A 22,233-nucleotide genomic window follows, 5' to 3' on the forward strand; every position below is an offset into this window, starting at 1 on the left:
CTCAGTCTGCCCCAGCGATCCCCAGTCTGCTCCAGTCACCCCCAGTCTGCTCCAGTCTCCCCCAGTCTACTCCAGCCACCCCCCACTGTGCCCCAGCTACCCCCAGTCACCCACAGTCTGCCCAGATACCCCCAGTCACCCACAGTCTGCCCCAGCTACCCACAATCTGCCCCAGCTACCCACAGTCTGCCCCAGCTACCATAGTCACCCTCAGTCTGCCCCACTAACCCCCCAGTCTCCACCAATCACCCCTCAGTCTGCTGCAGACACCCCCCAGTCTGCCACAGTCACCCACAGTCTGCCCCAACCACCCCCAGTCTGCACCAGTCACCCCCCAGTCTCCACTAGTCACCCCCCAGTCTGCTCCAGACACCCCCCCAGTCTGCCACAGCTACCCCCAGTCACCCACAGTCTGCCCAGATACCCCCAGTCACCCACAGTCTGCCACAGCTACCCCCAGTCTGCCCATGTCACCCCCAGTCTGCTCCAGACACCCCCCAGTCTGCCACAGTCACCCACAGTCTGCACCAGTCACCTCCCAGTCTTCACCAGTCACCCCCAAGTCTGCTCCAGACACGCCCCAGTCTGCCACAGTCACCCACAGTCTGCCCCAACCACCCCCCAGTCACCCCCCAGTCTGCCACAGTCACCCCCCAGTCTGCTCCAGCCACCCCCCAGTCTGCACCAGTCTCCCTCAGTCTGCCTTAGCTACCCCTAGTCTGTTCCAGTCACCCCCAGCTACAAAGGTTTCATGGGGCCCCATGAATCCTAGCTGTACCCCTGCCCCTCACCTGTACTACTACACCGCTCATCTATTCCTGTATTACTACTACACCCCTCATCCTTTTGTATTGTTCTTACTGGAAAATTCTAACTGGAAAATTCTGGACCCCCCCAAAAAAACTCTGGTGACAAGCCACACCCCGCAAACCACACCCACAATAGGTCACACCCATGAAGACCACACCTTCTATAAGCCACACCCCTTGTTGACAACGCAAAAGTGTCCCTGGAAAAAATTTTCAAATGTTGCCAACTATGCATATGGACAGGGGCGGTCTTGGCATTTCTGGGGCCCCAAGCGAAGTTATGTCTGGGGCCCCCCCTTGACACGCATTCCAAAACAATAGACCGCTGTGTGCTACCCCCAATAGTATATACCCCTTGTGTCCTGCCCACAGTAGTATATACCCCTTGTTTGCTTCCCCTAGTAGTACATAGACCCCTGTGTGTTCCCCCAGTTATATATAGCCCCCCGTGTGCTGCCCCAGAAGTATATAGACCTCCTGTGTGCTGCCCCAGTTGTATATAGACCCCCTGTGTGCTGCCCCAGTTGTATTTACCCCCTGTGTGCTCCCCCACTAGTATATAGGCCCCCTGTGTGCTCCTTCAGGGGTATTTAGCCCCCCTGTGTGCTCCCCCACTTGGATATAGACCCCTGTGTGCTCCTCCAGTAGTATATAAACCCCCTGTGTGGTTTATATAGACCCCCGCTGTGCTCTCCCCCAGTTAAACAGACCCCTGTGTGCTCCCCCTCCCATATAGTATATAACACAATAAAACAAACACTTATACTCACCTGGGTCCGGGCGTCTCCTATTCTCTTCACTCTTGTGGCCGCAGGAAGGGTTTTCCCTGCAATCACAAGAGACAGCACTCCCCTTGTCCTGGCGCCGATGCTCCAGTGATGTCACTGGAGCGCCGGCACCACAAGGACAAAGCTGCCACTTGTGACCGCAGGGAAAACCCTTCCTGCATCCACTCCTTGTGTGCTGCCCCAATAGTATATACCCCTTGTGTCCTGCCCACAGTAGTATATACCCCTTGTGTCCTGCCCACAGTAGTATATACCCCTTGTTTGCTTCCCCCAGTAGTACATAGACCCCTGTGTGTTCCCCCAGTTATATATAGCCCCCCCCGTGTGCTGCCCCAGAAGTATATAGACCTCCTGTTCGCTGCCCCAGTTGTATATAGACCCCCTGTGTGCTGCCCCAGTTGTATATACCCCCTGTGTGCTCCCCCACTAGTATATAGGCCCCCTGTGTGCTCCTTCAGGGGTATTTAGCCCCCCTGTGTGCTCCCCCACTTGGATATAGACCCCTGTGTGCTCCTCCAGTAGTATATAAACCCCCTGCGTGGTTCCCTCAGTAGTATATAGACCCCCTTTGTGCCCCACCAGTATTATATAGACCCCTTGTGTGCTGCCCCAGTAGTATATAGACCCCTGTGTGCTCCTCCAGTAGTATATAAACCCCCTGTGTGGTTCCCCCAGTAGTATATAGACCCCCTGTGTGCCCCACCAGTATTGTATAGACCTCCTGTGTGCCCCACCAGTAATATATAGACCCCTTGTGTGCTGCCGCAGTAGTATATAGACCCCTGTGTGCTCCCCCAGTTATATTTAGACCACCTGTGTGCCTCACAAGTAGTATATAGACCCCCTGTATGTTCCCCAAGTAGTATATAGACCCCCTGTGTGCCCCACCAGTATTATATAGACCCCCTGTGTGCCCCACCAGTATTATATAGACCCCCTGTGTGCCCCACCAGTATTATATAGACCCCTTGTGTGCTGCCCCAGTAGTATATAGACCCCTGTGTGCTCCCCCAGTTATATTTAGACCACCTGTGTGCCTCACAAGTAGTCTATAGACCCCCTGTATGTTCCCCCAGTAGTATATAGACCCCCTGTGTGCCCCACCGTAGTATATATACCCCTGTGTGCTCCCCCAGTAGTATATAGCCCCCCTGTGTGCTCCTCCAGTAGTATATAAACCCCCTGTGTGGTTCCCCCAGTAGTATATAGACCCCCTGTGTGCCCCACCAGTAGTATATAGACCCCTCTGTGAAGTCCCAGTAGTCTATAGCCCCCCTGTGTGCTCCCCCAGTTATATATAGCCCCCCAGTGTCTTCCCAGTTATATAGCCCCCCTGTGTGCTCCCCCAGTTATATATAGCCCTCCTGTGTCTTCCCCGTTATATAGCCCCACTGTGTGCTCCCCCCATTTATATAGACCCCCATTGTGCTCTCCCCCATTTACACAGGCCCCTGTGTGCTCCCCCTCCCATATAGTATATAACACAATAAAACAAACACTTATACTCACCTGGCTCCGGGCGTCTCCTCTTCTCTTCACTCTTGTGGCCGCAGGAAGGGTTTTCCCTGCGATCACAAGAGGCCGCGCTCCCCTTATCCTGGCGCCGATGCTCCAGTGATGTCACTGGAGCGCCGGCACCACAAGGACAAAGCTGCCACTTGTGACCGCAGGGAAAACCCTTCCTGCATCCACAAGAATGACTGACAGGAAGGGAGCCAATGTCTCCCGCCCTGTCAGTGCTGCTGCATGTAAATATGAGTGCTCATTACGAGTGCTCATAGTTACAGTTCAGATGGCAGCAGTGAGCGGGGCAGCGGCCCTGTCCAGCGGTCTTGAGCACAAGAGCGGGGCGTGGGGCCCCCCTGGATGTTGGGGGCCCCAAGCGATCGCTTGGGGTGCTTGGTGCCAAAGACCGCCGCTGAATATGGATGCATGACATCCATGCTTAATCTCTTGTGTGCCCGACCGAACAACGTGGCCCCCAGGGGGGTTAAGTGAGAATGCATGGCATCCTCAATTAACCCCATGGGGGCCACATTGATGTCACAATATACCCATCCCAGTAAGGAAGGGGTTAGTTGCCCTCCTTCCTTGCTGGGATGAGTACAGTGCTGGGGGGAGAAGGGGGCCCTATTGATACTCACCACTGACGTCTTCGCTCTTCAACAGAGCCTGGCACAGTGAGATCCAAGTGTGCCAGACTCTGCCTCTTCATAAATGGTGCCCCAGCATCAGCCAATGCAGTGTTCCCGCTGCAGTCACTGATCAAAAGACGACCAGGAGAAGACCGGAGGATAAGTAAACCCCCTGTGGACCAAAATGTTACCCCCCTGGACCACAATATGGTCCACATGGGATTAGGTTAACCCCCTGGGGACCAGACAGTGGCGCTTTTCTCCCTGAAAAGCACAACTAAAAAAACACCTTGGAGGAGATTTATCAAACATGGTGTAAAGTGAAACTGTCTCAGTTGCCCCTAGCAACCAATCAGATTTCACCTTTCATTCAGTTTAATAAATCTGCCCCATATGCATAAGCTATGGCTTTTTTTTAGTGGAGCTGAAGACTTCTATTGAAATCTATGCCGGAAAAACTCCAAACCCTTATCCTGCTTTATTTTAGTAAAACAGCCACAGAGCTACAGAAACACCAGAGGGGAGAGAAGAACGCCACAAAATAACGCCATAATTGCAAGGGAAATCATGAACTTCTATTGATTTCCAGCTAACATCTGGCCGCATGGCGTTTTTATCAGCGTTTTCCTCAGCGTTTTCCTAAAAAAAAGAGGCAGTGTGAAGGAGGCCTAATAGAATATTTTTACAAGCATTTTACTGGTATTACCAAATCTGACCACTTGATGGCAGCAGAAGATATAGGACAAACTATTAAAGTGGTAGTGCAGCGTTTCAAAATTATTCACTAAATAACCCACATTACAAAGTTATACAACTTTGTAATGTATGTTATGTATATAAATGGCTCCCTTCCCCGTCTTCCCCCCCATCCATGCTAGACCCGGAAGTGTGGTGCATTATACTTACCGCATTCATGACGACCCCCGTCGGCCATCTTGCATAACTGTGCTCAGCCAATCGCGGCTGAGCAGCTGATGATGCGGAAGAGGGGGGTTGGCATGAGGGACAGCTGGTGCGCTATGGCCGGCCGCACGAAGATGACATCATTGTCCCAAAAGGGCAGACAGGAGTCGACACGAATCAGGTGAATATAGGGCATCACACTTCCGGGTCTAGCGCGGGAAGGGGGGGGGGACACGGGGAAGGGAGCCATTCACTAACATAACACACATTACAAAGTTGTATAACTTTGTCAAGTGGGTTATTTAGTGAATAATTTTGAAACGCTACCCCTTTAAGAAGCAGAACCCATAGAAAGATATAGCACTGGGTTTACTGGAAGGAGTATGGAAGCCTGAGTAAGTTGAATGAAATCTGAAAACTGCCTAGCATATAAGTAGTCCTAGTACTCTGACTTTGTAATTGTTGGGATGCAGTGAATGCTATTTTCTAACATTGTGCATACATAAGCACACGCACACATGACAGCGTCCATTCCTCCAGTCTAAAAAACAGAGGAGTGCGGGCTTCAGGGTAGGGAGGGGGATTTGGGGAATTGAATAGACGAGCATGGTGCCTGGACACCAATAAAGCCTAATGCCTGTAGTTGTCTGGATACCAGGGATGCTAGTACCTGTGGTTGCCTGGATACTATTAAGGCCCAGTACATGTGGTTGCCTAGATACCGGTTGCCTTGACACCATTGAGGCTTAGTGCCTGTGGTTGCCTGGGTACCAGTGATGCCTAGTACTTGTGGTTGCCTGGATACCAATGTAGCCTAGCACCTGTGGTTGTCTGGATACCGGCGATGGTTAGTACCTGTGGTTGCCTGGATACCAGTAATGCCAAATACCTGTGTTTGCCTGGATACCAATAATGCCTAGTAGTTGTGGTTGCCTGGATACCGGTGATGCCTAGTACCTGTGGTTGCCTGGATACCGGTAATGCCTAGTACTTATGGTTGCCTGGATACCGGTGATGCCTAGTACTTGTGGTTGCCTGGATACCAATGAAGCTTTGCACCTGTGGTTGCTTGGATACCGGTGATGCTTAGTACCTGTAGTTGCCTGGATACCAGTAATGCCTAGTACCTGTGGTTGCCTGGATACCAATAATGCCTAGTACTTGTGGTTGCCTGGATACCGGTAATGCCTAGTACCTGTGGTTGCCTGGATACCAGTAATGCCTAGTTCCTGTGGTTGCCTGGATACCGGTGATGCCTAGTACCTGTGGTTGCCTGGATACCGGTGATGCCTAGTACCTGTGGTTGCCTGGATACCGGTGATGCCTAATGCTTGTGGTTGTTGGTGTGAAGGGTCCAATTTTTAGACATAACCATATGCTTAACCCCTTAGTGAGCGCCATGCTGCCTTTTCACGGCAGTCACTATTGGGCTTTATTGTGATGCATACGCCTTTTAACGGCGGATGCATTGGAATAAACTGCAGCCCCCCTGCGGCGGCATAGCGGGGGATCAGCTGTCAATGTGACAGCTGACTCCCCCCCCCCTTCAAACTACCCGGATCGGAGGATCCTCCGCTGCGGGTAGTTTAACCCGTCAATGTCGCTGTCAAATCATAACAGCGGCATCTAACGGGTTCCTGTGGGTCCCAGTCGGTCCGGTCCCCCGATGTCTCCATGGTGATCCCGGGGGCCTAATGAAGGTCCCCGGGATCACCATGGAGATGCCTCATGCTGACATGGCTGTGCTGAATGCCTGTCAACATGATGCATAATACAATACACTGTACTACAGAAGTACACTAATGTACACTAGTGTAAAATTAAAAACAAAAAGTAAAAAAAAGTGTGCACCAAACACAAAACATCCCCCCCAAACCCCCCCCCATAATAAAAATGCATTACATTCCCTATACATAATGAAACGTTACATACAACAGATCAAAAACAAAAATCCTATACATATTTGGTATCGCCACGTCCGTAACGACCCAATCTATAAAACAATATCAATAATTATATCGCACGACACGCTGTAAAAAAAAAAGAAGAAAAAACAGTACCAAAGCTATTCTGTATTTTATCAATCCGCTTTAGAAAATACGTCATAAAAGAGATCAAAAAGACATATATATGTAAAACTTGGTATCAGTAGAAACTACAGATCTTCCCGCAAAAAATAAGACCAAAAAGAGCGCTGTCGCGCAAAAGATAAAAACGCTATGGATCTTGCAATGTGGTGACAAAGTTTTTGTGGGTTTTTGCTAGGACGATAGTTTCTATTGCGCCAAAGTGGTAATAGTTAAAAAAAAAGTACACAAATTTGGTATCACTGTAACCATAGTGACCCAGAGAATAGGTTTATTATGGTATTAGTGACTGCCGATACAGATTTTTACGGTAGTCACTAATGGGTTCTATTCTCCTGCCATCAGCTTTTTACAGCGATGGCGTAAAATAGTGCAGCGGCACCAGTAAGGCCCACAGTCCCCTTCTCTTAGCTAACGGAGGTAGCTGAGAGGTTGCGGTAGAGTGTGAGGTCAGTCCCGGCCGGTCCCTGTAACGGGGATGCTGTTATTAACAGTATAACCGCAGCCAGCGGTAACGCTTTCATCTCTTCTCACCGTGAATCCACGGTGAGAGGAGATGAAAACATGTCCCGCACACCCCCCCTACTCCCCAGGATTAACCCTAGTGACCCAGTCACTGACCTTCCCCTCCCTGGGCGGCCATGTGATTCAAGATGGCCACCGCCATCACTGTGAACAGACTCTGTTCACAGTGATAGATTCCTAAAAATGACTAAAGTCCCATTCTCTCCACCACCAAAGGTGGCAGAGATTATGGAGCAATGATGGGGGACCACCCGGAGTGGTCCCGGTACAAGCGATCAGTGGTATATACTATATACCGCTGATCGCTTGTTCAAAATGCTGACGACACTTTTTATCCCCTGTCACCAAAGTCAAGTGCCCCGGATTACCTGTAACCACCCCAGATTACTCATAACCACTCCAGTTTACCTGTAACCACCCCAGATTACCTGTAACCACCCCGGATTACTCATAACCACTCCGGATTACTCAAAACCACTCCAGTTTACATGTAACCGCTCAGATTACCTGTCACCACCTCAGATTGCCCGTTACCACCCCAGATTGCTCGTCACCACCCCAGATAGCCAGTGAACACCCCCAGATTGCCCGTGACCACCCCCAGATTGCCCGTGACCACCCCCAGATTGCCCGTCACCACCCCAGATAGCCAGTAAACACCCCCAGATTGCCCATAACCAACCCAGATAGCCAGTAAATACCCCTATATTGCCTGTAACCACCCCAGATTGCCACAGACTGCTTGTAACCACCCCAGATTGCCCGTAACCACCCTAGATTGCCACAGACTGCTGGTAACCACCCCAGATTGCCGGTAACCATCCCAGATTGCCCGTCACCACCCCAGATTGCCCGTGAGCACCCCCAGATTGCCCGTCACCACCCCAGATAGCCAGTAAACACCCCTAGATTGCCCATAACCACCCCAGATATCCAGTAAACACCCCCAAATTGCAAGTAACCAACCCAGATTGCCAGTACACACCCCTAGATTGCCCATAACCACCCCAGATAGCCAGTAAACACCCCTAGATTGCCCATAACCACCCCAGATATCCAGTAAACACCCCCAGATTGTCCGTAACCACCTCAGATAGCCAGTAAACACCCCCAAATTGCAAGTAACCAACCCAAATTGCCGGTAACCACCCCAGATTGCCCGTTACCACCCCAGAATGCCACAGACTGTCCGTAAGCACCCCAGATTGCCCATGACCACAACAGATCCGGGGTGGTGACAGGCAAATGCCCCAAGATTGCCACTTACCACCCCAGATAGCCAGTAAACACCAAAATGACACTCCTTCCCTTTTGAGCCCTGCAGTGTGCCCATACAGTGGTTTATGCCCACATATGAGGTACCGTTGTACTGAGGAGAACCTCTGTTACAAATTTTGAGGTGAGTATTCTCCCCTGTTCCTCATGAAATTGAGAAATTTCAAACTAAACTAACATATTATTGGAATAATTCAATTTTTTCATTTTTACGGTCTAGTTTTAAATACTTTCCTCTAATACCTGTGTGGTCAAAATGCTCACCACACCCCAAGATGAATTCTTTAAGGGGAGTACTTTCCAAAATGGGGTGAATTTTGGGGGGGGGTCTATTCTGCTGACAGTACAGGGGCACTGCAAACGCACCTGGCGCTCAGAAACTTCTTCAGCAAAATCTGAACTGGAAATGCTAATAGGCGCTCCTTCCCTTCTGAGCTTCGCTGTGTGCCCATACAGTGGTTTATGCCCACATATAGGGTACCATTGTACTCAGAAGAACCTGCGTTACAAATTTTGGAGTGCGTTTTCTCTCATGTTGCTTGTGAATATGAGATACTTTAATCTAAACAAATATATTATTGGAAATTTTGTGTTTTCCTTTTTTTTTTCCGGCCTAATGGTGAATACTTTCCTCCAGCCCCTGTAGGGTCAAAATGCTCATTATACCCCTATATTAATTCTTTAAGGTGTGTAGTTTCCTAAATGGGGTCACGTATGGGGGTTTCCAGTATATAAGCCTCCTAAATCCACTAAAAAAAAGAACTGGTCCTTAAAAAAAATTAGTTTGTGAAATTTCATGAAAACTTGATATTTTACTGATACATATCTAAGCCCCGTAACACCCTAAAAAGTGAAATATGTTTACGAAATGAAGCCAGAATAAAGAGGACATATTGATAATGTGACTTCGTAATTAATTTATGTCATGTGTCTTTCTTTTTTTAGAAGTAGAGAATTTCAAAGTTCGTAAAGTGCAAATTTTTAAAATTTTTCACGATATTTTGATGTTTTTCACAAAAAAAACCCACACAAGACAGTGACCAAATTTTGTCACTAACACAAAGTACCATATGTGACGAAAAAACAGTCTCAGAATTACTAGCATACGTTAAAGCATCACTGAGCGATAAGCGCATAAAGTGAGACAGGTCAGATTTTGAAAAATGAGCCTGGTCATCAAGGCCCAAATAGGCTCGGTCCCTAAGGGGTTAAATGTTTTTTTAAGTTTATTATTACCCCCAAAAATCGCAAGAAAATATAATTTTTTTCAAAGGAGCAAAAAACAAGTTTCCACTGCTCCCACAATGATCCGCTCCAATCCCCAGGAGTCCAGCTCTTGGCCTCAGCAGACATATAGTAGTAGTGATGGGGCGGTGGTGTTCAGCCCTAATGACAGCCGTGTAAATATGATAGGTGCATACATTATACAGAGATAACGGACCGCGTGTAACACACCTACTGTTTGGAGCTCCGACCCCTGCATTTATGGGATATACTAGAAGATCCCCCCCTTATGCTTCTGTGGGGTAATAGTAGGGTAATTTTTTATAATCCAAAAAGCACCCAATGATGGAAGAATATACATAGTAGATAGCAGCTAGATGGCTCCTTGGGCAATACAGGCAGTGCATTAATACAGATCTATTTCTCTGTTTTAATAGAGGGACAGGGGGGCATGGGTGAGAGGTAGAACCCATCACTCCCACCATCTATATATTCCCTGTCCCCCTTCTTATCAGTATACGCTCCAACATAGGGCTGGACGCAGCTGATTGTGACCGTATAGGATATAGTTGTATTGTACAGTGAGACATAGAAATGATGAATAGATTAGTCTGGTTATATCTACACTTACACCTAGCTTTTTCTTTCTTCACTTTTTTAGTGTCAAAAGAACTTGAAAATATGGAACCTTGACCTCAGAATATATCCTGGAAGAAAGTATCTCTGAAAATGGTGCGAGGTAAGCCATTCATTATGTGGTCATGCTTTATGACTATGGGTCATGTCTTGTATATTACTTGCCCATTTAGGGTAGATGGTTGGGTTTTACTTTGGTTAGGAGGAGATTGTGTGACTACATGCAGGCGGTACAAGTATGTGTGGGAGGGAGTCCCTGTTACCAGTGGGGGGATGTTGGTGACAACGCAACCCCACGCACTATGTCTGGTTTGGGGTCGGTCCACACTCATGTAACTCATGGCTGGTCATGGCTTATCCATTCAAAGAAATGAGGATAGCCCCTGTTAGCAGTTAAGGATATATAACCTTCCCTGCATATATAGACAGCAGGGGTCATACAAGGGTTTCCTGTATATTTCCTCCCTTACTTATAAATATTGACATGTTATGGTAAAGCGTAATATTATACCACAATATGGTAGTACATTTCATCCATAGTGTATAAACTGTACATACTGTACATGAGAAGAAATGGAAGGAGCATAGAGGCCGACACGGTAGATTATTTTATTCTTATGGTGCCGCAGATAACGTTATACTCACCTGAAAGCGTACCATCCCCTGCATGTGTGAATGGACACTGAAACACATAAAACATTTTCCCTTACCTGTCATGTCACCCGATAAGGTGGAGATCTAGTGCACATGTCCACTGTTCCACAATGCCAGAGCTGTATATGGCTGTAGCGCCAATCCCAGACGTTGACTACACGCAGAGGTGGTTTGCAGGAATGACTACTCTATTATACTTTGTATATGTATTAAAGGGGAACTCCAGCGGGGGGGAAAAATCTTTCAAATCAACTGGTGCAAGAAAGTGCCAGAGATTTGTAATTTAATTCTATTTAAAAAACCTCAAGTCTTTCAGTACTTTTAATTACATAAGCTTATATATATATATATATCTCACACCACATTGGTATCATACACTAACTATTATTGACTATATGAGTGCTATTATAATGCTAGTGTACAGATCCTACATAGAGCTGGTATCTGACCACTGTTTATCAGTGTGTTTGCATATATCAGTGCTTGTATAGTGGTAGTGTACAGAGCTTATGTAAAGATTGTATCTGACCACTCTATGGCGGTATTATTGATTATATATGTGCTTGTATAGTAGTAGTACATACATGATCACGTCATTAGGTAAATCCTAGCTATTTTATTTTTCTTGTATTGTTGCTAGTGTAATTTACAAATGAATATAAGTAGTGAGACGGCTCCATCCTGAGTGTTGTGTGACATTGTGTATTTTCCCGCCATATGGCAGGGGTCAGGGCCGGACTGGGACTTAATATCAGCCCTGGCATGTAAAAGCACCCAAGCCCACTTACCGTACGGGCAGGGGCGGTCTTGGCATTTCTGGGGCCCCAAGCGAAGTTATGTCTGGGGCCCCCCCTTGACACGCGGTCCAAAACAATAGACCGATGTGTGTTGCCCCTAGTAGTTTATACCCCTTGTGCGGTACCGCCAGTAATATATACTCCTTGTGTGCTGCCCCCAATAGTATTTACCCCTTGTGTCCTGCCCCCAGTAGTATATACCCCTTGTTTGCTTTCCCCAGTAGTATATAGACCCCTGTGTGTTCCCCCAGTTATATATATATATAGCCCCCCCCGTGTGCTCCCCAGAAGTATATATACCTCCTGTGTGCTGCCCCAGTTGTATATAGACCCCCTGTGTGCTGCCCCCAGTTGTATATACCCCCTGTGTGCTCCGCCACTAGTATATAGGCCCCCTGTGTGCTCCCTCAGGGGTATTTAGCCCCCCTGTGTGCTCCCCCACTTGGATATAGACCTCCTGTGTGCTCCCCAACTTGGATATAGACCCCTGTGTGCTCCTCCAGTAGTATATAAACCCCTGTGTGGTTCCCCCAGTAGTATATAGACCCCCTGTGTGCCCCACCAGTTTATATAGACCCCTTGTGTGCTGCCCCAGTAGTATACAGACCCCTGTGTGATCCCCTAGTTATATATAGACCACCTGTGTGCCTCACGAGTAGTATATAGACCCTCTGTATGTTCCTCCAGTAGTATATAGACCCCCTGTGTGCCCCACCAGTAGTATATAGACCCCTGTGTGCTCCCCCAGTAGTATATAGCCCCCCTTTGTGCTCCCCCACTTGGATATAGACCTCCTGTGTGCTCTCCAAGTTGTATATAGACCCCATTCTGCTGCCCCAAGTAGTATATAGACCCCCTGTGTGCTGCCCCCAGTAGCATATAGACCCCTCTGTGAAGCCCCAGTAGTCTATAGCCCCTGTGTGCTCCCCCTGTTATATAGCCCCCCTGTGTGCTCCCCCCATTTATATAGACCCCCGATGTGCGCTCCCCCAGTTAAACGGATCCCTGTGTGCTCCCCCTCACCTGGGTCCGGGCATCTCCTCTTCTCTTCACTCTTGTGGCCGCAGGAAGGGTTTTCCCTGCGATCACAAGAGGCTGTGCTCCTCTTGTCCTGGTGCCGATGCTCCAGTGATGTCACTGGAGCGCCGGCACCACAAGGACAAAGCTTCCACTTGTGACCGCAGGGAAAACCCTTCCTGAGGCCACAAGAGTGACTGTCAGGAAGGGGGCCTGTAAGGAACTTACCTTGTCCGGCTCCAGCGGCGTCTCCTTCCAGCTCGGCTCCGGCTGTCGGCTTGGGAGCGCGCCGCTGCTCCGCCCGCCGGGGCCGAGTGACGTCACGGAGACCCGACGGCGTCCCTAGCAACCGGGGACGCCGTGGGGTCACGTGACCGTCAGCTGGCCGGCCGGCACGCAGCTGATGTGTTTTGCACTCAGGCTGAGTGACAGGTCGCCCGGCCGCTCAGCCTGCAGTGCACCAGCTGCAGTGAGGCTGGACTCAGGAGGCCGGACCAATCAGCCTTTGGTCCGGGCTCCTGGTCCAGTATAAAGTTTCAGTGTAGCCAGCAGGTTATCGCTGGCTATTAGTTGTTTCTGATCCCAGCTCCCCAGTCCCTTGTATTCTGTCCTATCCTTTCTCATTTCGATTTGCCCGGATTCTGACCTTTTTGCCTGTCCCCTGACTCTCCGTTTGGTTCCGATTTTGTACAGCGTTGCTCGTTTGGTTACTGACTCGGCTAGTTGACTTCCCGCTTTGTGTTTGTCTGTCTGTCTGCGTTTTATGTTCTGCACGTATACAGCATAGGGATTGTCTTCGTGGTTCTCCGCGACCGCCTAGGGTCGACCGAGGCAAGTAGGCAGGTGACAGTGGGTGGGGTCAGAGTTAGGGCCCACTGTCTAGTGTCTTATCTTCACCAGCCACTCGTGACAGAATAGCCAGCCAAAAAATATTGTGTGACGTGTGCCAAGGATTTTTTATCATGGATCCTATGAAGGCGCTAGTGGAACAGATGCAGAATCTGAACACATTGGTTCAGAATCTCGCTGAACGGGTTCAAGAGCAGGAGGCTGCTCCTCGACAGGTTACGATGACCACGCCCTCTCCCCCTGAACCGCCTGTACAACTCCCGGAAAAATTTAAGGGGGATAGAAAGAGTTTTCGAACCTTCAGAGAAGGGTGTCGGTTGTTTTTTCGACTGCGTCCCCGTTCGTCAGGGGATGAGGCCCAAAGAGTGGGAATAATCATGTCCCTCCTGCAGGGTCCCCCACAAGAGTGGGCATTCTCTCTCCCTCCTAACGCCATAGAACTAACTTCTGTGGACTTTTTCTTTTCGGCCTTGGGACTATTGTACGATGACCCTGACAGGACTGCAGTGGCCAAGCGACAATTGACGTCCCTAAAACAGGGGAAAAGACCAGTTGAAGATTATTGCGCAGAGTTCCGCCAGTGGTGTATCCCATCTGGTTGGAACGACTCTGCTCTGCGCTACCAGTTCCGGGTGGGTCTCTCTGACCAGTTGAAGGACCTGTTAATAGCTTATCCTCCCCCTGAAACGTTAGAAGAGACCATGACGTTAGCCATTAGGGTAGATCGCCGGATGCGAGACAGACGAAGGGAGAAGTGCACCTCTGAACCCTGTAGTACCTCTTCCTCTCTTGTGTCTTTTCCTAAAAACCCCTCTTCCCTGCTGCCACCACCGGAGGAACCTATGCAAATTGGCGCCACCGATGCAAGAACTAGACGAGCCCATCGGATGCAGCATAATCTTTGCTTATACTGCGGCAAAGCTGGACACCGGGTTCGGGAATGTACCTCCAGGCCTGGAACATCGTCGGAAAACTCCAGCGCCTGAGTGACTATCGAGGGGGTCACTCAGGCGCACAGGTACCACTCGATAAGAATAAATTGATGGTTCCCATCTCGCTATGCTTGGGCGAGAGATGTATCTCGGGGTTTGCCCATGTTGACTCAGGGGCATCCGCTAATTTTATTAATTCCGGGTTTTGGTCCGGTCTGGGGGTATGCCCGCTTCAGCTTAAATGCCCGCTGAGTATCACGGGGGCGGATTTTACCCCATTGGCCCAAGGAAGAGTAAAATATATTACTCCTCCTCTCGAAGTGAAAGTGGGGTCGATCCATTCTGAGTGTCTGGATTTTTTGGTTATGGACAATTTGTCCTCTGATGTTATTTTAGGTTTACCATGGTTGACCCAACATAACCCTGTGTTTGATTGGGTAAACAGAGAACTTGTCCAATGGGGACCAGGTTGTGCCGCCCATTGTATTTCTTTGAATTTAACTGAATGTTCTTAGTTAGAAGGAGAGCTCCCTGAATTTCTATCTGATTTTCTTGATGTCTTTGATGAAAAATCGGTGGACGAGCTACCCCCTCATCGTCCATACGATTGTGCTATTGATTTAGTTCCTGAATCCAAGTACCCGAAAGGACGCATTTTTAACTTGTCTAAACCAGAGAGAGAGGCTATGCGTGATTATGTTAAAGAGAGTTTACATAAGGGTCACATCCGTCCTTCCTGTTCTCCCCTTGGTGCTGGGTTTTTCTTTGTGGGTAAAAAGGATGGTGGCTTACGCCCTTGCATTGACTATCGGGAATTAAATAAAATCACGATTAAAAATCAACATCCTCTCCCTCTGATTCCTAATTTGTTTGATCAGATTGTGGGGGCCCGGTGGTTCTCCAAAATTGACCTCCGGGGGGCCTATAATTTGATTCGTATAAAGGAGGGCGATGAATGGAAAACTGCCTTCAATACCCCCGAAGGACACTTCGAATACCTTGTCATGCCCTTCGGGTTGTGTAATGCACCTGCAGTTTTTCAACGTTTTGTTAACGATGTTTTTCGCGACTACCTGGGACGTTTTTTAGTGGTATACCTGGATGATATCCTGATTTTCTCTCCAGATTGGTCTTCGCATGTTGGTCATGTTCGTAAGGTTATGGAACTCCTAAGACTTAACCATTTATTTGCTAAATTGTCAAAGTGCCAGTTTGGTGTTCAGGAGGTCTCTTTTTTGGGATATAAAATCACCCCTAGTTCTTTTGGGATGGATCCCCTTAAGGTGACGGCCATTGCCAAGTGGGAGCGCCCAAGGAATCTTAAAGCTTTACAGAGATTTTTGGGATTTGCTAACTATTACAGAAAATTTATTAAGGGGTTCTCAGTGATTGCTAAGCCCTTAACAGATCTTACCAGAAAGGGAGCTGATGTGGATAACTGGACTCCTGAAGCCATTCTGGCATTTGACAAACTTAAAAGATGTTTTTCTGTAGCTCCGGTGTTGATTCAACCTGACTTTGAGCAACCTTTTATTGTCGAGGTGGATGCCTCAGAGGTAGGGGTGGGGGCTGTTCTTTCACAGGGTCCTGAAACTCTCACCAATCTCCGACCCATTGCCTATTTCTCTAGAAAGTTCTCCAAAGCAGAATGCAACTATGATATAGGCAATCGGGAACTCCTTGCCATTAAGTGGGCGTTCGATGAATGGAGGCACTTTCTAGAGGGGGCTAAACACAAAGTTAAGGTTTTAACCGACCACAAAAACCTTGTTTATTTAGATAAAGCTAAGCGTCTTACTCCACGACAGGCCAGATGGGCACTCTTTTTCACACGGTTTAACTTTGAAATCACCTTCAGACCGGGTTCCAAAAATGTAAGGGCAGATGCTTTATCTCGTAGTTTCAACGTCAATGAAGTCCCCATAAAGGAGTCTGAAACCATCTTATCTCCGGGGGTGGTGGTGGCTATACTGCAGCCCGATCTGGCTGCCCAAGTTGTCCAGTCTCAATCTATGGCGCCTAGAAATACCCCGGAGAACAAACTATTTGTTCCCCCAAATCTTTGTTTGAGAGTTCTGGAAGAAACACATTGTTCAGTTTTGGCAGGTCATCCAGGTATTGCTGGTACTAAGTATTTGTTATCTCGTCATTATTGGTGGCCATCTTGGGTCAGAGATACTAAGCTGTTTGTGGAGGCTTGTGAGATTTGCGCCAGGTCCAAGGTCCCTCGCAGATTACCCGAGGGACTTCTCCAACCCCTACCGGTACCTGCTAGACCTTGGACCCACATCTCAATGGACTTCATAACTGATTTACCACCCTCTAAGGGTAAAACTGTGATTTGGGTGGTGGTTGATAGGTTCTCTAAGATGTGCCATTTAATTCCTCTCAGCAAGCTTCCTAATGCTCGTACCTTGGCTTCTCTTTTTATTAATCATATCTTACGTTTACATGGTGTACCAGAGAATATTGTTTCTGACAGGGGAGTACAATTTGTGTCTAAATTCTGGAGGGAGTTTTGTGGTCGCCTGGGCATATCCTTGTCCTTTTCTTCAGCTTTCCATCCGCAGTCTAATGGTCAGACGGAAAGGGTTAACCAGTCACTGGAGCAGTTCTTGAGATGTTTTGTTGCAGGGTCACAGGAGAAATGGAGAGAATACTTATCTTTGGCAGAGTTTGCCCTAAATAATCGTGAAAGTCAGTCTCTCAAAATGTCACCATTTTTTTGTAATTTTGGGTTTAATCCTCGTTGTTCTTCTGTACATGCGGCCGAGTCCATTAATCCATCCGCTGAAAAGATCTACAGAAAACTGTGCACAGTTTGGGCCCAGGCTCTTCAGAACCTGGTTAAAGCTCAAGAAAATTGTAAGAAACAATCAGACAAAAGACGTATATCTGGCCCTGAGTACAGGGTAGGTGACAAGGTATGGCTCTCTACTAAAAACTTGAGATTGAAAACACCATCTGGTAAACTTTCTCCTAAATATATTGGTCCTTATGCCATAGTAAAAGTCGTCAACTCAGTTTCGTTTAAGTTACTGTTGCCTAAGAGTCTAAAAATTCACGATGTCTTCCATAAGTCTCTGTTAAAGAAATATATTAATCCTGTGTTACCGTCTGCTCCCCCTGCTCCTTTGATTATTCAGGGTGAACTTGAATATGAGGTGGAGAGGATTCTGGATTCTCGCCGAGTTCAGAGTTCGTTACAGTATCTGGTTCATTGGAGAGGATTTGGCCCAGAGGAGCGCACTTGGGTAGCAAGTAGGGATATGCATGCACCATGTCTCATTCGGCAATATCATTTGCACAACCCGTCTAGACCAGGTCCTGTTACTAAGGGTCCTGAGGCCCCTCATAAGGGAGGGGGTAATGTAAGGAACTTACCTTGTCCGGCTCCAGCGGCGTCTCCTTCCAGCTCGGCTCCGGCTGTCGGCTCGGGAGCGCGCCGCTGCTCCGCCCGCCGGGGCCGAGTGACGTCACGGAGACCCGACGGCGTCCCTAGCAACCGGGGACGCCGTGGGGTCACGTGACCGTCAGCTGGCCGGCCGGCACGCAGCTGATGTGTTTTGCACTCAGGCTGAGTGACAGGTCGCCCGGCCGCTCAGCCTGCAGTGCACCAGCTGCAGTGAGGCTGGACTCAGGAGGCCGGACCAATCAGCCTTTGGTCCGGGCTCCTGGTCCAGTATAAAGTTTCAGTGTAGCCAGCAGGTTATCGCTGGCTATTAGTTGTTTCTGATCCCAGCTCCCCAGTCCCTTGTATTCTGTCCTATCCTTTCTCATTTCGACTTGCCCGGATTCTGACCTTTTTGCCTGTCCCCTGACTCTCCGTTTGGTTCCGATTTTGTACAGCGTTGCTCGTTTGGTTACTGACTCGGCTAGTTGACTTCCCGCTTTGTGTTTGTCTGTCTGTCTGCGTTTTATGTTCTGCACGTATACAGCATAGGGATTGTCTTCGTGGTTGTCCGCGACCGCCTAGGGTCGACCGAGGCAAGTAGGCAGGTGACAGTGGGTGGGGTCAGAGTTAGGGCCCACTGTCTAGTGTCTTATCTTCACCAGCCACTCGTGACAGGGCCAATGTCTCCTGCCCTGTCAGTGCTGCTGCATGTAACTATGAGCGCTCATTACGAGTGCTTATAGTTACAGTTCAGATGGCAGCAGCGAGCGGGGCAGCGGCCTGTCCAGCGGTCTTGAGCACAAGAGCGGGGCATGGGGGGCCCCCTGGATGTTGGGGGCCCCAAGCGATCGCTTGGGGTGCTTGGTGCCAAAGACCGCCACTGCGTACGGGGAAAGTTTTATGATAAAATGTCACTGCAGCACAGACACTACTAAGGTCCCTATATACTATATAATCATGTAAGACATACCGGGAGCTACAATTCTCAGCAGTTCCTGAAGGTCTATAGCTATCAGGGCATGCTGGAAGTTGTAGTTCACAAGTGGTGGAGTTGGGTGTTAGATTTTTTATTCATGTAAAATGAATACCCCTGAACTATGTAACACCCAACCCCATATATTGTGAACTACAACGCCTATCATCAGGGCCGTCTTAACAGCATTATGGGCCCCTGGGCAGAGGTGCGAATTAACCCCCCCCCCCCCCCCCCCCCCCTAGCGGCCGCCGCCCCTCTTATCTGGTAAGGTACAGTGGTACCTTGGTTTAAGAGTAACTTGGTTTAAGAGTGTTTTGGTTTAAGAGCTCACAGTTTTTCAAAACTGTGACTTGGTTTAAGAGCATTGTTTTGGTTTAAGAGCTCCCTGTATTGGGTGGGAGGGCGGGTGGAGGAGGGACATGGTCTGAATAGCAGGGTCTACAGCTCTGTACTCTGACCCAGGAAGTCTCCCTCACCTTCCAAATCATAGCAGATCCACTTCAGGCTGGGGCCTACATCAGGGGACAGGACTGTGGGGGTAATCTCTCCATAGCTGTAACCCCTCTCTCCCCGGACAGAGAGTGCTGCATGTATGTGCCCACATCTGTCCTGCTCATTCCTTCATGCTCCCTGCAGTCTCTATCAGTCCTTGTGTTTCCCATCCGCTCCATTACTGTACAGTAACTTATAATATCACAATATGTTTGTTTCATCTGTTTTACATGTTATTCAGAATAATAAATCATTATTTTTGGGTGTGAAACCAATTGTCTGCATTTCTATAATTTCTTATGGGAAAATTTGCTTTGGTTAAAGAGTGATTTGGATTACAAGCACGGTCCTGGAATGAATTATGCTCGTAATCCAAGGCACCACTGTATATTGCCTATAATAGTGATTGTCATATATGTTGCACACATACAGTATATCACTATTACAGGCAATATACCTTACCACCTATTTATCTACCATATAGATACAGGTATAAGGATGGAGCAGTAGGTAGGTGGTTATATAGCCTATAATAGTGATATATGTGTACAAATATATATATGGGGGGTACAGGTATATGTGGGGTATACAGGTGGTGGGTAAAAGCCTAATTAATATATATTGGTGCCCCTCTCTATATATGAGTCATGTTGCTGTCCCTCTGCATATATGCCATGTTGTCTCCCTGTATACTGTATAATACAGGGAGTCTGTGTATACTGTATTATACAGTATACAGGGAAACAACACGGCTTATATATAGAGAAGGGCAAAACAACATGTCTCATATATACAGAGGGGCAACAACATGACTATTATATATGAGAACCATGTTGTCTCCCTGCATGTATACTGTATATTACAATATACTGTACAGGGAAACAACATGGTTCATATATAGAGAAGGGCAAAACAACATGGTTCATATATAATAGTCATGTTGTTGCCCCTCTGTATATATGAGACATGTTGTTTTGCCCTTCTCTATATATGAACCATGTTGTTTCCCTGTATATTGTATTATACAGTATACATACAGGGAGACAACAATGGAGTGATAGGTGAAGGATAAGTATATAATACACTGCTGTATACACTGAATGGAGATATATATACACACTCAGGAGGAGGATAAGTATATAATACACTGCTGTATACACTGAATGGAGATATATATACACACTCAGGAGGAGGATAAGTATATAATACATTGCTGTATACACTGAATGGAGATATATATACACACACTCAGGAGGAGGATAAGTATATAATACATTGCTGTATACACTGAATGGAGATATATATACACTCAGAGGAGGATAAGTATATAATACATTGCTGTATACACTGAATGGAGATATATATACACACTCAGGAGGAGGATAAGTATATAATACACTGCTGTATACACTGAATGGAGATATATACACACACTCAGGAGGAGGATAAGTATATAATACATTGCTGTATACACTGAATGGAGATATATATACACACTCAGGAGGAGGATAAGTATATAATACATTGCTGTATACACTGAATGGAGATATATATACACACTCAGGAGGAGGATAAGTATATAATACACTGCTGTATACACTGAATGGAGATATATATACACACTCAGGAGGAGGATAAGTATATAATACACTGCTGTATACACTGAATGGAGATATATATACACACTCAGGAGGAGGATAAGTATATAATACATTGCTGTATACACTGAATGGAGATATATATACACACTCAGGAGGAGGATAAGTATATAATACACTGCTGTATACACTGAATGGAGATATATACACACACTCAGGAGGAGGATAAGTATATAATACATTGCTGTATACACTGAATGGAGATATATATACACACTCAGGAGGAGGATAAGTATATAATACATTGCTGTATACACTGAATGGAGATATATATACACACACTCAGGAGGAGGATAAGTATATAATACATTGCTGTATACACTGAATGGAGATATATATACACTCAGAGGAGGATAAGTATATAATACATTGCTGTATACACTGAATGGAGATATATACACACTCAGAGGAGTTACACCCCAGATCCCTCCCCCTCCCTGTTTACCAGTTCACCCACGGCCCTGTCTTCATCCCTGCAGAGAGCACACCCATGATTAACACCTTCCCTGCCAGCTAGCCTTCCCCCTCTGGTATCAGCACATACTCACTCAGGCTTTGTGCTTCAGGCCTCCAGCTTCTTCTTCCTCTCAGGGCTCTGCTGGTGACGTCACTCTCCTGCTCCGCACGGGAATGCAGGGGGTGAGAGAGACCTCTAGTGACCGGAAGCAGAATGCAGCTTCCGGCCACAAGAGCGAGCTGTGCACAGCCCCTATCTACCAGCGCTGATCAGGAGCACTCCCAGTTAAAGGGCCAGGGAATATGACACAGGGCAGGGGCCCCCTAGGACGCATGGGCCCCCGGGCAGCCGCCTACCATGCCCAATGGTTAAGACGGCCCTGCCTATCATGCCCTGACAGCTATAGACCTTCAGGGACTGCTGGGAGCTCTAGTTCTCTCAACAAAGTAGATAATTTGGGGGAATTCATTTTACCTTAATTAAAAAAAATGTATTTTGTTGGGAAAACTACAAGTCCAGTTCCTGAAGGTCTATAGCTGCCAGGGTAGTTCACAATCTATGGGGTTAGGTGTTACATAGTTCTGGGGTTTTCATTTTACATGAATAAAAAATCTAACTCCCAACC

At 47.6% G+C, this 22,233-nt stretch overlaps 2 protein-coding genes across 5 annotated transcripts in view; one reads left to right on the forward strand and one right to left on the reverse strand.

The window, feature by feature from the left end:
* Positions 1 to 22,233, forward strand: part of ACTR10 (actin related protein 10) — a 464,033-nt gene that overhangs the window by 210,550 nt on the left and 231,250 nt on the right. For all 3 annotated transcript variants that reach the window (XM_069950794.1, XM_069950796.1, XM_069950795.1), the window contains one exon: positions 10,408 to 10,485. The gene's annotated coding sequence lies outside the window, so the exon portion shown is untranslated. The remainder of the gene's footprint in view (positions 1 to 10,407; positions 10,486 to 22,233) is intronic.
* Positions 1 to 22,233, reverse strand: part of LOC138771230 (major centromere autoantigen B-like) — a 139,671-nt gene that overhangs the window by 33,940 nt on the left and 83,498 nt on the right. The window lies entirely within an intron of this gene.

The sequence above is a fragment of the Dendropsophus ebraccatus genome, chromosome 13 (genome assembly GCF_027789765.1).
Source record: "Dendropsophus ebraccatus isolate aDenEbr1 chromosome 13, aDenEbr1.pat, whole genome shotgun sequence".
In the NCBI taxonomy this organism is placed as follows: domain Eukaryota; kingdom Metazoa; phylum Chordata; class Amphibia; order Anura; family Hylidae; genus Dendropsophus; species Dendropsophus ebraccatus.